This window comes from Salmo trutta, chromosome 31 (assembly GCF_901001165.1).
Source record: "Salmo trutta chromosome 31, fSalTru1.1, whole genome shotgun sequence".
Classification (NCBI taxonomy): Eukaryota; Metazoa; Chordata; class Actinopteri; order Salmoniformes; family Salmonidae; genus Salmo; species Salmo trutta.
In genome coordinates, this window is record NC_042987.1 from 945,046 (window position 1) to 961,257 (window position 16,212).

Consider the following 16,212-nt stretch of genomic DNA (forward strand, 5'->3'; position numbering starts at 1 on the left):
CGCACACTTAGACAACTGCGCCACTCGGAAGGCCCACTACTCCTATGGCTGGCCTGCTGCGGTGCACGCTGACAAGACTGTAACTACCAATTGGATACCACGACATTGGGGAGAAAACGGGGTAAAAATGTATACAATATATTTTTTTTAAATGTGTTTTTGGCGGTCAGAAGTTAGTCGATTGTTTTGTCAATAGGCTGTTGGTTGACCAAGATGTTTTTAAGTCGAGCAAACTAAAAATATTTTTTTTTTATGGCACACGAGACACCCGTCTGATTGGCGCCTGTTTCAGAGGACTAATCCATTCCGAAGGCCGTGGGGATGGCACACCAGTAGTACATTTACTGTTAATTCTCGGTAATTTCTGTTAATGCGTTCACTATATTTTTTGTATTTTACCATTCTCATTGTTGGAGTGGTCTCGTTGTTTGCAGCGCGCACAAACTATTCTACACTTGTGAGAAACATGTTTTGGTTTATTTCATTCCATTTGTTTTGCCCATTTATTTATTTATTGCCATTTGTTTGGCGCGCTCCTGTCAATGTTGAGTAAGGACTCACACCTGATTACACATAGAAGTAGGCCAAGGATACCTGACCTGTGTACAAATGTAGGCCTAGAATTGTGCCCATTTAGAGATCTGATTGTCTTAAGTCACCACCGCTAAGTAATTTCTTCTTTACTTCAAATGGCAAGTAAATGAAGTGTTTTTGCGTCCAGTGAGAATAACAATAGTTCCTCAGAATAGCCTATTTGAAAAATCTTTCCTGCTCTCTCCCTTTTGATAACCATGCAGCGTGAAAGGGATAAAAATGTAATGCTCTGATCCAGTGGAAACATCATAAAATGGGTCTACCCGATGAGCTCTTATCCCTTGGGCAAAAAAGTTACTTTTTAGGTTTGTATTATTTGCATTTAGATTTGGATAGAATTGATTAACCACATGACAATGATTGAGATACGAAGACATTTATAAATTCAATTAAACTGTTCTATGAAAATGTGCATATGAAAACTGTAACTGGCATGCAGATCGGTAGAAATGGTAGGAATAATTGGCATTCCACATGAGAAAGGTTGCCGACTCCTTGTGTAGCCTACATTACCGGCAACTTCAGGAGAGTAATGGCAGAATCTGCGAAAGCCAACAGGAGCGGGAGGAGAATAGTTTGGTCAGGTTGTTTTTTTTTCTTCTAGCTATCTAGATCTTTGGCTTCCTCTTGAGTCATTTGTCTTATTTCATCAAACAGCAGCGGACAAGCATATGGTTGATTTTATTAAAACGCATAGGGTGTGTCTATATATGGAAAAATACAAGTACATTTTTTTGACCATATTTGGGGGGGCTATATTATTAGGTATGCTATTACCAATAAGCATTATCATCTGTAGCCCAACTGATGCAGCACAGTGGCTATAAATAAATAGGCTAAAACATGGGGTTGGCCATATGTGATCTTTTAGCTAGTGAAGTAGATTATTATTATATTTTACCCCATAAAACTTTTACCCATAAGGGTTGAAAATGGCAGATTTGGACACTAATAAGTGCCTAAATTGGAACGCAGTGACTGTATAGTAACATGCCATAAATGACGTCACAGCTCACGCTCTGCGATTCATAGTGTTGTATTGGTTTTGACTGACAAACGTTCTGAACTTGAGCACCTTACTCGACAAGAAGTTACCCCCAACCCTCCCTTCAATTTTTTGTTGTTGTCTGAGTGAGGGAAATGCTGTAAATTTAAGAGGACTCAATGTATTTTGGAAGATGAGACGTTGAGGATTTAAATAATACAGCTTTGTTTAGAGGTCGACCGATTTATGATTTTAACACCGATGCCGATTATTGGCGGACCAAAAAAAGCCGGTGCAAATTTTATTTATTTATTTTGGGGGTTTTTACATTTTTATTTATTTATTTCTATTAATGACAATTACAACAATACTGAATGAACACTTATTTCAACTTAATATAATACATCAATAAAATCAATTTAGCCTCAAATAAATAATGAAACATGTTCAATTTGGTTTACATAATGCAAAAACAAAGTGTTGGAGAAGAAAGTAAGTGCAATATGTGCCATGTAAAAAAGCTAACATTTAAGTTCCTTGCTCAGAACATGAGAATATATGAAAGCTGGTGGTTCCTTTTAACATGAGTCTTCAATATTCCCAGGTATCAAGTTTTAGGTTGTAGTTATTGTAGGACTATTTCTCTCTACGATTTGTATTTCATATACCTTTGACTATTGGATGTTCTTATAGGCACTTTAGTATTGCCAGTGTAACAGTATAGCTTCCGTCCCTCTCCTCGCTCCTACCTGGGCTCGAACCAGGAACACATCAACAACAGCCACCCTCGAAGCAGCGTTACCCATGTAGAGCAAGGGGAACAACTACTCCAAGTCTCAGAGCGAGTGACATTTGAAACGCTATTAGCGCGCACCTGCTAACTAGCTAGCCATTTCACATCGGTTACACCAGCCTAATCTTGGGAGTTGATAGGCTTGAAGTCATTAACAGAGCTATTCTGCCCTTGAATTGCGTTCCCATGCAAAACTAGACAGATAGCTAACAACTAAGTCTTCAAAAAAACTCCCAAGGTGTGACTTTTCTTGAATGAATGTATTGAACAGTTTGTAGTGAAACTGCAAAATACAGAAAAGAATATACTTTAGTATTCAATTCAAATCGACATACTGTAGCTGTACATTATACATTTCAAGTTGAAGTTGCATGAAAATACAAAACACGTGCCGAGGGTACCATGCATCTGGCATGACGCCAAACCATGTAGCTAATTGTTACTCATATGGTAATTGGCTAACTCCTTTCATTACTCTAATAATGTACAACCATCTCTGTAGAATAACAAAGCGTATTACACTAGAAACAGTAACAACTTCAGTATTGTATGTTTTACAATTCGTTTACATGACGCACGAGGAAAGTAATACAGCTGACGGCATACATGAAAAGCATTGCAATTTGTGAGAGTAAATACAACCAACCAACATTGATATGTAAGCAACTCTATCAATAACAAGATTATCATCACTAGCTAAATGCTTGAATCGAACTTGCAAACAAATATTTTCTGAGGCTGAAGTGTGACAAGAAATAGCTACACTGAAAGACCTGCACCGTAGCGTTGTTTTTAGCTGCTTCTATGCGTGCAGAACGAATTCTCTACTTCCTGTTCGCGTACAGTCTTTAAGTACCAGAAAGCTCCACTAGGGGGCAAATAACACCATGGAACACAATGAAAATCCATCTTAACCATTGTAATAAAATGATCTGTTACCTTCTAACAGGATGGCAGCACAAGCGCAATGCTTGAAGCACAGCGAAGAGCTGCTTGCAAAACACACGAAAGTGCTGTTTGAATGAATCCTTTTGAGCGTGCTGCTGCCTACCACCGCTCAGTCAGACTGCTCTATCAAATATCAAATCATAGACTTAATTATAGCATAATAACACACAGAAATACGAGCCTTAGGTCATTAATATGGTCGAATCCGGAAACTATCATTTCGAAAACAAAACGTTTTTCCTGTCAGTGAAATACGGAACCGGTCCGTATTTTATCTAACGGGTGGCATCCCTAAGTCTAAATATTCCTGTTACATTGCACAACCTTCAATGTTATGTCATAATTATGTAAAATTCAGGCAAATTAGTTCGCAACGAGCCAGGCGGCCCAAACTGTTGCATATACCCTGACTTTGCGTGCAATGAACGCAAAATGACACAATTTCACCTGGTTAATATTGCCTGCTAACCTGGATTTCTTTTAGCTAAATATGCAGGTTTAAAAATATACTTCTGTGTATTGATTTTAAGGCATTGATGTTTATGGTTAGGTACAGTCGTGCAACGATTGTGCTTTTTTCGCATATGCGCTTTTGTTAAATCATCCCCCGTTTGGCGAAGTCGGCTGTCTTTGTTAGGAAGAAATAGTCTTCACAGTTCGCAACGAGCCAGGCGGCCCAAACTGCTGCATATACCCTGACTCTGTTTGCAAGAGAAGTGACACATTTTGCCTAGTTAAAAGAAATTCATGTTAGCAGGCAATATTAACTAAATATGCAGGTTTCAAAATATATACTTGTGTATTGATTTTAAGAAAGGCAATGATGTTTATGGTTGGAGCAACGTGTACCTAAGCGATTATATGCAATGCAGGACAGGCTAGATAAACTAGTAATATCATCAACCATGTGTAGTTAACTAGTGATTATGATTGATTGTTTTTTATAAGATAAGTTGCTAGCTAGCATTAAACTTACCTTGGCTTCTTACTGCATTCGCGTAACAGGCAGGCTCCTCGTGGAGTGCCATGTAAAGCAGGTGGTTAGAGCGTTGGACTAGTTAACCGTAAGGTTGCAAGATTGAATCCCCGAGCTGACAAGGTAAAAATCTGTCGTTCTGCCCCTGAACAAAGCAGTTAACCCACCGTTCGTAGGCCGTCATTGAAAATAAGAATGTGTCCTTAACTGACTTGCCTAGTTAAATAAAGGTCTAAAAAAATACATGTAAAAAAATCGGCCAAATCGGCGTCCAAAAATACCGATTTCCGATTGTTATGAAAACTTGAAATCGGCCCTAATTAATCGGTCATTCCGATTAATCGGTTGACCTCTAGCTTATATATCATACAAGCAAGCCAAAAACCTGTCTAAATGTGCACTTCACATTTCCATATCACAAAACTCATGCCATGTCATGCCATGTCATAGTTTAATCACTATGTTTGATGCACAGTTTGACATGGCTTCATAACCTGGGTTGTTTTAACAGAATGAACTTATGTTTGTCTATTGCGAAGAACATTTGCAGCAGAACACGCACCTGAGCGCACCGAGAGTCTTTTCTTTCAACCAATTGATTGGTCAAAATGTTTTACAGCTGTCCGGTGGCTGGTCTCAGACAATCCCGCAGGTGAAGAAGCCGGATGTGGAGGTCCTGGGGTGGTGTGGTTACACATGGTCTGTGGTTGTGAGGCCGGTTGGACGTACTGACAAATTCTCTAAAACGACATTGGAGGTGGCTTATGATAGAGAAATGAACGTTCAATTCTCTGGCAACAGCTCTGGTGGACATTCCTGCAGTCAAGCATGCCAACTGCACACTCCCTCAACTTGAAACATCTGTGACATTGTTGTGTGACAACTGCACATTTTAGTGGCCTTTTATTGTCCCCAGCACAAGGTGCACCTGTGTGATGGTCGTGCCGTTTAATCAGCTTCTTGATATGCCATGATATGCCATGTCGGGTGGATGGATTATCTTGGCAAATGAGAAATGCTCACTAACAGGGATGTAAACAAATTTGTGCACAACATTTGAGAGAAATAAGCTTTTTGTGCGTCTGGAACATTTCTGGGCTCTTTTTATTATATCTCATGAAACATGGGACCAACACTTTATATGTTGAATTTATAGTTTTGGTCAGTATTATTGAAGTGTATTGAAATTACTTAGGAACCGAGCACACTTTGGAGGTGTGTGGCCACTTGGAGACACCAGTTAGTCCGCTCACACAAACCCTTGATAATTTTGTTTTATGGTGCACCTACCAAGCTTTTTCCATGAATATTTTTATCATGTCACTGAATGTATTCTGATTATTTTCAGATTTTGTTATCAACAAATGCGGCACGAAGTACCGTAAATGTAAAATGCACATAAAATCAACAGTGTAATGTTTGGATTCAGTCTTGAACTGTTGTCCTCAACTTTGTTCTAATAATTTTCCCATAATCTCCAAACTGTTTGCTTTCTATTACTACCATTATTTTCATATTTATAATGTAGTAAACATTTCAATTTAGCCTTATCCATATAGGCCAATTCCCACGAGTGTAAAGGGTTAACATGTTCCTGAACTTTGGCGACTAGGACGTTTTTTCTTTGACACATCCAGCCCTAGGCATGAGGTTTAATGTGGTGTTCATGCATGCATAAGCAATTAGCCACAAAATCCCTTGTTTGAATGTGCCCTTTTATCCTGCATTTTCCCCCATGTGGACTAGGCCCCTTGCAATTCGAGTTCCAGCCAAGGAGTTTCAGCCCCTCGCCATTTGAGTGATGGCTAGCAAGATGCGCGCACACACAGTAGTGGGAGAGCATCTCATTCCAAAAAAAGTTATTGATGTTTTCTGGATTGACTGAACTTCATGTCTTAAAATAATGATGGACTGTTGTTTCTCTTTTCTTATTTGAGCTGTTCTTGCCATAATATGGATTTGGGTCTTTTACCAAATAGGGCTATCTTCCGTTTACCACCCCTACCTTGTCACAACACAACTGATTGGCTCAAACGCAATAAGAAGGAAAGAAATATCACAAATTAACTTTTAAGAAGGCACACCTGTTAATTGAAATGCATTCCAGGTGACTACCTCATGAAGCTGGTTGAGAGAATGCCAAGAAAGCTGTCAACAAGCTATCAAGGAAAAGGGTGGCTACTTTGAAGACTCTCTAATATAAAATATATTTTGATTTGTTTAACACTTTTTGGCGGAGCTCATTAAAATAAAAGCCAGTGTGTACCTGTTCAGGATACATCACCATAAAGAGAATGCCATTCATTTAGACGCAGTATACCAAACATTAGGAACACCTTCCTTGTATTGAGTTGGCACACACAATCCATGTTTCAAGGCTTAAAATAAGTATTTAACCTGTCTCCTCCCGTTCATCTACACTGATTGGAGTGGGTTTAACAAGTGACATCAATGAGGGATCATAGCTTTCACCTGTGTTCACCTGGTCAGTCTGTCATGGAAAGATCCAGTGTTTTTCATGTTTTTTACACTCGGTGTATATTTAATCTGAACCCATGTGTTGGTAGTGTCAAAACAGCAAACCAATCAACTTGTGTACTATCCAGGTACCAACTGTTCAATTGTCCATTTTGAACCTGTAATCGAACCCACAAATGCTGATGCTTCAGATACTCAACTTGTCTAAAGAAGGCCAGTTTCATTGCTTCTTTAATCAGAACAACAGTTTTCTGCTGTGCCAACATAATTGCAAAATGGTTGTCTAATGATCAATTAGCCCTTTAAAATGATCAACTTAGATTAGCAAACACAATGTGCCATTGGAACACAGGAGTGATGGTTTCTAATAATGGGCCTATATAGATATTCCATAAAAAATCTGCCGTTTCCAGCTACAATAGTCATTTACAACATTAACAATGTCTACAATGTATTTCTGATCAATTTGAGATTTTATTGGACAAAAAACAAGGGAATTTCTAAGTGCCCCCAAACTTTTGAACGGTAGCGTATGCAATGCTGTCTCGGCTAGTTTTTATTAAACTCCATTCTAGGATACATGACACCCACACATCTTTCTATCTACATACTTTTATTTGGGTTTCTACCCGAAGTAGGCTATATGATTGAATGTTTCGTTAAGCCTGCTTCTAGTTACTTGAAATCAGACCTATAATCACGCCAAAACATCGTTCTAAAATTGAAATCACTGACAAAGTTAATGAAACACTAGGCTCCTGGGTAGGCAAATTAAGATTTACAGTAGCTGGGTGTTTATAGCCGCAATGGAGATTGAGGGTACATGCCTCCAGTGGTGACAGAGAGATGGATGTTTTTAGGTGTGCTGCCTGGGGAGAGGGGCACACTGATCAACACTCTCCCTGCTTGGGTGCTCACCAGTGACCAATGACCTACCTGCTTAGCAGCAGATGGGGCTGCCGCTGGGGTTTTAGAGGGTAGTGGCGACAAGGTGAAGGGGCAGAATTCCATTCTCCCTAGTTACCTTTGTTCATTTTCTGTAACATGCATAATGACTTTTCTCATACGTAACTAATGAAGTACCCCATGAAGGCTTATGCAGGAACACTGCTTAGAAACTACGAAGGAAAAGACATTCTCTCAATGTCCTTCTCCAATAGTGTCTGAATATTATACCTCTCACATGACCAAAACATTAGGAACATGTACTTTTTCCATGTGTAACCATTATTTAACTAGACAAGGCAGTTAGGAACAAATTCTTATTTACAATGACGGCCAAACCCGGACAACACTTGGCCAATTGTGCGCCTCCATATGGGACTCACTGCCGGATGTGATGCAGTCTGGATTTGAACCAGGGACTGCAGTGACGCCTCTTGCACTGAGATGCAGTGCCTTAGACCGCTGCGCCACTCGGGAGCCATGACCGACTGACCAGGTGAAAGCTATGATCCCTTACTGATGTCACTTTTTTTAAAGCATCTTCAGTGTAGATGAAGGGGAGGGGTCAGGTTAAAGAAGGATTTAATCCATGAGACAATTGAGACGTGGATTGTGTATTCATTGAGGTTGAATGGGCAAGACAAAAGATTTAAGTGCCTTTGAACAGAGTAAGGTAGTAGGTGCAAGGTGCACCGGTTTGTGTCAAGAACCGCAACGCTGCTGGGTTTTTCCTGCTGCTGGGGCAGCATCCCTGTGGAATGTTTTCAACACCTTGTGGAGTCCATTCCCCGACTAATTGAGGACAAAAGGAGGCGGTGAAACTCAATATTAGGAGGGTGTTCCTAATGTTTTCTACACTCAGTTTAGGCTGGACACAACATTTTTAACAATAGATAAAAACGAGTTCATTACGTCCACCGTGGAGCCCAATTTGATAATATTACCGTATGTCCCGGCTGCTTGCTGTAGGTTTGAAGTAATCATAAAAACAGGCCTTATTTTAGGGTATTTTTCTGCCAGCTCCTATTAGTTCTATTGAGCATCGTGGTACCAACTCACTTTCCGAATGTTCACTTTCCGAATGTTCTAGCTTATTGTTCTAGGTCACCATACCTGCTTTGCTATTGTTGGCAGTGAGACCTGCCCACGTTTAACCAATTCCTGGTAGTTAAAACATCAACAACAACAACAAAACATTACTCATGGAACTCTGAGGTCGCCCCATTGTTTCCTACATGGGAAATATAGTTATGTCTGTCTATTTCCCCAAATATCTCGCAACCATGAGAATCTTATGTAAGGCTGTTTTAATATCTTAAAATGCTATACACCATCCTTTGTACATAAGCGGACATTTTGTATAAAGGACCATACTTTTTTCTATGGCCATTTTGGGTCAGAGTTGAATGTTTTTTTTGTAAAAACAAATGGGCTTTGTCTGGGCCGCGCTTTTTAAATTTTTATATGGCTGTGGGCTGATTTAATTATGACAGCCCTGGGCTAGCGTATCTATATAACTATTAGCTAGCTACTGGAGGATGTCATGTCATTGGAGCAGGGGTTGAGTGACATAATGGCAAAAATCCATTCAGGTGTATTTTGTGGCATTTGGCGAATGCATACTAATCTAAATTTGCGCTGTTGGTACTTAACTGAAAACACAAAGTCCAGTTCAAAGTGAATGATGGCAGGCCCGTGTGGCATAGGGCTTATTTGCATATAGGCCTACTGTAGCTCTGATTGGCTATGGCGCACCGGTCTGCGTAGATTCCGGTCCTGGTAATGACCAATGTTTTTATTAGGTTTTATTTACTTCTGTTTTAATTGTCCAAACGCACGGCCACTGTAGAATTTTCACAAATGCCTAACTATACGTTATTCCCAAACATTCTATTAACTTATGAAAACATGAAAATGACCATATCTAAGTGCTTGCTTGTCAGAAAATGTTTAAAAAAAAGTGTAATTTTCTTCCTGTGGGTGTATATGAACAGATTTGAATAAGATTTCATGTTGCTAAAACGCTGTCAGTTCCACTTTAATGAACAGCAACTGCACAGGCCCAGTTACCTAGCTGGACGGTATGTAATGGAGCAGTGTACTGGCATTGATACTGGCTCTGCTAGTGTAGTAACAGTACTGTGTGGCTGAATGAATGGGGTGTCATTTGAGAGAGAACACGTGTCTGTCTGTTCCTGTTCCTGCTCCTATCAGCCATGGTGCTTAGAAGGATGTGTGGGCCTGTAAAGTTGGGACTGTAGCTACCAAAATGAGGGTCAACACTCCTCCTGTGCTGTCTCTAATTAACACAAACAAGGGTGAGGGAGGGGGAGGAAGCGAGAGGAGTGAACATGTGACTAAGAGAAAAAGAAGAGGCAGAAGGTGAGAATATGGAGGAAGCGAGAGAGGCAGGGGGTGGGAATACGAGATGGCATATACCAGCCAATTTTCTGTCTGCTCTGAACCTGTCATTCCAAGGCTAGAATGGCGCTCATCTACAGTAGCCAATGCACTTCAAAGTAATGTAGGCATATACAACAATTTCAGGTGCAGTGCTGGCAAATATATATATATTTTTTAAGAATATAAATCTGCACATGCTGTTGTACACTGCTGTATTCTTTGTCACACATGGCAGTAGCCAGGTCGCAGTTGTAAATGAGAACTTGTTCTCAACTGGCCTACCTGGTTATATATAGGTGAAATAATAAAAAAGCATGCAGTGTTCACGTAGGCCTACTTCTACTACCTTCAGCTCCTGCGTTACCTGACTGACGTGATGTGAAAGTAGAGCTGGGCGCTATGGACAAAAAGTCCTATCGCAATAAATGTACCCATTTTGCTCTCATGATAAATAGAACAATAATAAATAACAAAAAAAATACAATTATGCCCATTTACTTTCCATTAGCAGGATGACTCTAAACTTGAGTTTTCCAGTGCCAAGTAAGACATGAAACGTTAGCTATTTCATCTAACATGTCCAGGGAATGCATGATGGATATTTTTATGTGCAACATGACAAAATAGGATCCAGAATAATCATATCTCAATTTGGTCCTTTAGAGATGAAATTGCCTGCATGTTTTTTTGTTGTTGTGCGTATTGGCCAGGGATCATCAACTATATTCAGCTGTGTAGATGGTCGGGGGGCCGGAACATAATTACAAATAATTTGTGACAGCAATAGTTTCCGTTAGGAAAATGTGGTGCGGGAAATTTGACCGGCAGCATTTTAATTTACTGGACATTTTCGGAACTTACTGGATCCATATGTATTGGGTACTTTGCATTTAGATTTCTGCCTAAATAGACATAACCGAAAGTAACTGCTATTAATGTTTAATTACATGATTCTGACATGCCAAAACCTTTTTTATTTGGAAAGAAGACGTCTGGGAGATTAATAGGAAATGATCTGAAGATAGATGATTGTGGACTACAGGAAAAGGAGGACTGAGCACGCCCCCATTCTCATCGACGGGGCTGTCCTCTGCTACCGCGCGGTACCGGAACGCCAAGTCTAGGTCCAAAAGGCTTCTCAACAGCTTCCACCTCCAAGCCATAAGACTCCTTACCAGCTAATCAAATGGCTACCCAGACTATTTGCGTTGCCCCCCCCCTTTACACCGCTGCTATTCTCTGTTTTATTATTTATGGACTCTACCTACATGTACATATTACCTCAATTTCCTCGACTAACCGGTGCCCATGCACATTGACTCTGTACCTGTACCCCCTGTATGAAGCCTTGCTATTGTTATTTTACTGCTCCTCTTGAATTATTTGATTTATTTCTTTTTTTTTTTAATCTATTCTTCTTATGTGCATTGTTGGTTAAGGGCTTGTACGTAACCATTTCACTGTGTATTGAGAATACACAAGATCAAGCACACACAAAATAACCTATTTTTATTTTGAAAGTAATCTTTTTTATTTTTTTACCTTTTTTATTTAACTAGGCAAGTCGGTTAAGGACACTGGGCCAATTTTGCGCCGCCCTATGGGACTCTCAATGACAGCCGGATGTGATTTAGCCTGGATTCGAACCAGGGACTGTAGTGACGCTTCTTGCACTGAGATGCAGTGCCTTAGACTGCTGCGGCACTCGGGAGCACAAATGGCAAGCTGTAAGTGTATTATTGATGCCCAGAGCTGGAAACCCCTCAGATGGCTTCCACAACGTGAACAATATCAGGAAAAATTGGGCTTGATAGACCAACTAGAAATGGGCAGATGTTTCAGTAAGGGGTGTCAGGTGTGGTCACGATGTTTCCAAGTATCCCTAAACCTCTCCGAAGTGGCATATGTCTGTAAATTAGATAATGCCAGTGCTATTACATATTTGCAATCCCTAAATGCTTTTATTTCAGTATAAAAACACAATTCTACCATATCAACCTCACTCAAACATTGTGGTGGTGTTATGGGATATCCAGGGTTCATTCAAGTGTCCTTATAACTTCTCCAAAGTGTCCGGATCTTGTAATTGCACTGTTTTGCACACTGGATGTGCCCAAGTTATTGTTCACTATAAAAACGAAATTTGTTGCGGGACATACATGGCATATCCAAGTGTTTGCATCATATTTTTATGCGCATAGATATCGTCACTCGGTGGCCATTCGATGTTGCCATTGTCATACGTCATCAGATACCATTGGCAATAGGCTCGATTTCTTCCTACCAACCTAAGGTTTTATTTCATACCCCCATGTAGCTATAGCTCAAACACAGACCAAATGGAAGCTTACCTTGTAAGATGTTTTCTGTTTGGTGGAAATGTTGTGTACAATAAACATGTTGGCTCTGGGACTTGTGATCAATAATGGTCACAGGCAGACAAAAAACATATCCTCATGATCTGTGGAGTACCGGCGTTTGGTGTGAATCAACGTATTCTGTGTTCATTTTCCTTTATGCTTCACAACGTTAACCGGAATGTAGGTAGCAGACATCTTGAAATGAGGCCATCGGCTCGGCCTGCCCTTATACATTTGTTTGCCCATATATGGTAGTAAGTCACACCAATTATTTTAAGGCACAGATCAATAGCCAAGATACTCAGCTTTCCGCAGACACCCTACTTTTAATAAAATAAAGTAAAACATGAGCTCACCAGTTGGACAACCCTGGCCTAGGCTATATGCTAGATTTACCACCTGAGGAAGTGGGAACTCAAAACACCTTATCTAGATTGCGAACTCTAAATGTGATATTGTTGCTAGATGGCCATGCGTTTTGACAAACTTTCCATTTGTAGACACACACAGGCTACTAGATGTATGCCTGTTCACCGCAAATGGCACACTCCGCTCCATTCAGCATCTCAATGACATACTCTGTTTTTAAACTGGTGTTATTTCCTCTATTGACAATTGAGGGGGAAAAAAAACATTCACGTAACTCACTCATTTCTTTTTTAAATAATGGTAGTTTAAAAAACTGTCTTCCTCGCAATTATACTTTTGAAATGTTGCTGAACTGTCAGTATGCTTCCACTAATCAGAATCTTTCTCCCTTTTCTCCATGTGCAAAGGGGAGGGAGCGGGAGTGAGAGCCAGCAGCGAGACAGGGCAGATACTTTCATGGCAGGAAGCATGTTTATGCACACTATTGTTGACCAACTATTGGTTTTAGAACCAAAAAATCTGCGGGAACCTTGTCGCCTCATCACCGAAATGACCGATGTAAGCAAGATTGCTTGGGTAAGAGGGCAGTGTCTGTAATTTTCGGTTTATCGTCCCAGCTCTATTTAAAAGTACTATGGGCACACCCTCAAACAGAATTTAATAAAACGCACAGTAATATATTGAAAGCAAAAGGACACCCTGATGGTGTAAGCCAATACCTTTTAACTTTCAAACCCACACGAATGCCTGGACTTGGATTTTGTATGCCTCTTGGCGCCTACAGTGCATTCGGAAAGTTTTCAGACCCCTTGACTTTATCCACATTTTGTTACGTTACAGCCTTGTTATAAAATTGATTAAATAAATAACATCTCAACACAATACCCCATAATGACAGGGAAAACAGGTTTTTAGAAATTTTTGCAAAATAAGAATTTACGTATTCAGACCCTTTGCTATGAGACTCGAAATTGAGCTCAGGTGTATCCTGTTTCCATTGATCATCCTTGATGTTTCTAGAACTTTATTGCAGTCCACCTGTGGTAAATTCAATTGATTTGGCATGATTTGGAAAGGCACACACCTGTCTGTATAAGGTCCCACAGTTGACAGTGCATGTCAGAGCAAAAAACAAACAATGAGGTCGAAGGAATTGTCCGTAGAGCTCCGAGACAGGATTGTGTCGAGGCACAGATCTGGGGGAAGGGTAACAAAACATTTCTGTAGCATTGAATGTCTCCAAGAACACAGTGGCCTCCATCATTCTTAAAGGGAAGTAGTTTGGAATCACCTAGACTCTTCCAAGTGCTGGTCGCCCGGCCAAACTGAGCAATCGGGCTCCCGGGTGGCGCAGCGGTCTAAGGCACTGCATCTCAGTGCAACAGTCCCTGGTTCGAATCCAGGCCGTATCGCATCCGTCCGTGACTAGGAGTCCCATAGGGCGGCGCACAATTGGCCCATCATCGTCCGGGTTTGGCTGGGGTAGGTCGTCATTGTAAATAAGAATTTGTTCTTAACTGACTTGCCAAGTTATTTAAAAAATAAATAAACAAAATCAAGGGAGAAGGGCCTTGGTCAGGGAGGTGACCAAGAAACCCAATGGTCACTAACAGCTCCAAAGTTCCTCTGTGGAGATGGTTGTCCTTTTGGAAGATTCTCCCATCTCTGCAGCGCTCCACCAATCAGGCCTTTACGGATGCCACTCCTCCTCAGTAAAAGGCACATGACAGCCCGCTTGGAGTTTGCAAAAGGAACCTAAAGACTCTCAGACCATGAGCAATGAGAATCTCTGGTCTGATGAAACCAAGTTTGAACTTGAATGCCAAGCGTCATGCCCGGAGGATACTTGTCACCATCCCTACGGTGAAGCATGGCGGTGGCAGCATCATGCTGTCTTTCAGCGCCAGGGTCTGAGACTAGTCAGGATCGAGGGAAAGATGAATGAAGCAAAGTTCAGACAGATGCTTGATGAAAACCTGCTCCAGAGTGCTCAGGACTTCAGACTGGGGTGAAGGATCACCTTCCAACAGGACAACGACCCTAAGCACACGTACCAAGCTGTAGCGTCACCCTAGAAGACTCGAGCCTATAATCGCTGCCAAAGGTGCTTCAACAAAGTACTGAGTAAAGGGTCTGAGTACTTATCTAAATGTGATACTTCAGTTTCATTTTAAATACATTTGCAAAAATGTCAACCTGTTTTTGCTTTGTCATTATGGGGTAATGTGTGTAGATTGAGATGTTTTTATTTAGTCAATTTTAGAATAAAGCAAAATGCACTGTAGGTAGGGATAAAGTGACTTGGCAACTGATGGACAATAAACAGCAGCAGCGTATGTGATGAGTCGAGTTGTTGATAAGAGCGTCTACTAAATGACGTAAATGTAAATGTTGCAAAAAGGGTCAATGCATATAGTTCGGTTAACTATTTAACTAACTATTTAGAAGTCTTATGGCTTGTGGGTAGATGTTTTTCCGGGTCCTGTTGGTTCCAGACTTGGTGCATCTGTACCGCTTGCTGTGCGGTAGCAGAGAGAGCAGTCGATGACTTTGGTGGCTGGAGTCTTTGACAATTTTTCGGGCCTTCCTCATACACCGCCTGCTATAGAGGTCCTGGATGGCAGGGAGATGGCCCCAGTGATGTACTGGGCTGTACACACTACCCTCTGTAGGGCCTTGGGGTCTGATGCCAAGCAGTTGCCATACCAAGCGGTGATGCAGCCAGTCAAGATGCTCTGTGATGCAGCAGTGTTGCAAGGCTATGCTCACTGAATCTGTACATAAGGACTTTCTTAATTTTTGGTCAGTCAGTTGTAAGGGGGAAAAAAGCCAACACTTGCACCTTTTTTCTTCTTTTTTTTTCTTACTAGCTCTGACCTTGCGGATGGCTACTTTGAGCAAAAATTTACTTACTATGACTGTGATATGTGGTTGTCCCACCTAGCTATCTTAAGATGAATGCACTAACTGTAAGTCGCTGTGGATAAGAGCTTCTGCTAAATGACAAAAATGTTATTCTGTTTAGGGCCAGATAACATTCCAATTTTCACATTTTTTGGGGGGCTGATTCTTTCCAGTGTGTCAAATAGTTATCTTTTTGCCGTGTCATTATTTGGTTTGGTTTAATTGTGTTGGTGTCCTGGGGCTCTGTAGGGTCTGTGTTTTTGAACTGAACCAGCTGGCTGAGGTTAGTGTTCTCTAGGTTAATCTCTGTAGGTTTGGGCTTTCTGGTGGAATGTGTGTGTATCGCCCTCTTTAAGTCATTGTTGAATTTAACAGCTCTTTTCTGGATTTTCATAACTAGTGGGAATAGTCCTATTTCTGCTCTGTGTGCATTGTTTGTGGTTTTGCGTTGTACACA

General features: G+C 40.8%; 1 protein-coding gene across 2 annotated transcripts in view; it reads left to right on the forward strand.

Moving 5' to 3' along the window:
* prkci (protein kinase C, iota) overlaps positions 1-16,212 on the forward strand; it is a 64,565-nt gene that overhangs the window by 3,084 nt on the left and 45,269 nt on the right. The gene's annotated exons all lie outside the window — the stretch shown is intronic.